Source organism: Pleurodeles waltl, chromosome 12, assembly GCF_031143425.1.
Source record: "Pleurodeles waltl isolate 20211129_DDA chromosome 12, aPleWal1.hap1.20221129, whole genome shotgun sequence".
Lineage (NCBI taxonomy): Eukaryota > Metazoa > Chordata > Amphibia > Caudata > Salamandridae > Pleurodeles > Pleurodeles waltl.
The window spans coordinates 110439790-110440443 of NC_090451.1; the positions used below are offsets into that span (position 1 = coordinate 110439790).

Sequence of the window (654 nt, forward strand, 5' to 3'; positions counted from 1 at the left end):
AGCCCCTCCTGGCCTGGAGGAGTTTGGTCGGCCGTGGATTAAGTTTTTGCAGTGTTCACTTCCCCAACCCCAGCACTCATAGAACACTTGAGACTTGCAGGGCAGAGTGGTGGATCTTGTTAAGAAGTCTGGGCTTCTTGGTTTATGGGGAGTCTTGTCACTGGAAGCAGAGAGGTAAATATTTGCTGTGATCTGCTACTCAAAGAAAAGACCCTGATCTAACTTGAAAAGATGGGTTTTAAACAAACACTAAATCTATCCACTCCACGGACACTGTGACCTTTTTTCAGCCTATCAGAGCCACACCAGGGTAGTCTTTTCAGAGCCCAAGTAGCTCGCCGTGATCGTATAGTGGTTAGTACTCTGCGTTGTGGCCGCAGCAACCTCGGTTCGAATCCGAGTCACGGCATTGCGGGTGGCAATGTCACGGCAGTTGGGCAGCATTTTTATTCTCACTTCTTAATATTTACATGAGTTAAGAGCTTGAACCTAATTTCAACGGTGAAATTAAATGTCTTTGAAGAACGCGTTAACAATGTTATTATTTATTTCACCTTTCTGCGCTTTTACGTTTGTGGCGGTCCTGATGTGAAAAGTATGAGCTACAGTTTGGTTTCACAGGACCCGGTCAGCAAGAGGGATGGATGTCTGTGT

The 654-nt window shown here is 45.9% G+C and overlaps 1 non-coding gene across 1 annotated transcript; it reads left to right on the top strand.

Annotated features, from left to right (window-relative positions):
- The first annotated feature begins 337 nt into the window (after positions 1–337).
- On the top strand, positions 338–409 carry TRNAH-GUG (transfer RNA histidin (anticodon GUG)). Its single transcript has one exon. It is a non-coding gene; the product is annotated as a tRNA-His (tRNA).
- The last annotated feature ends 245 nt before the right edge of the window (positions 410–654 follow it).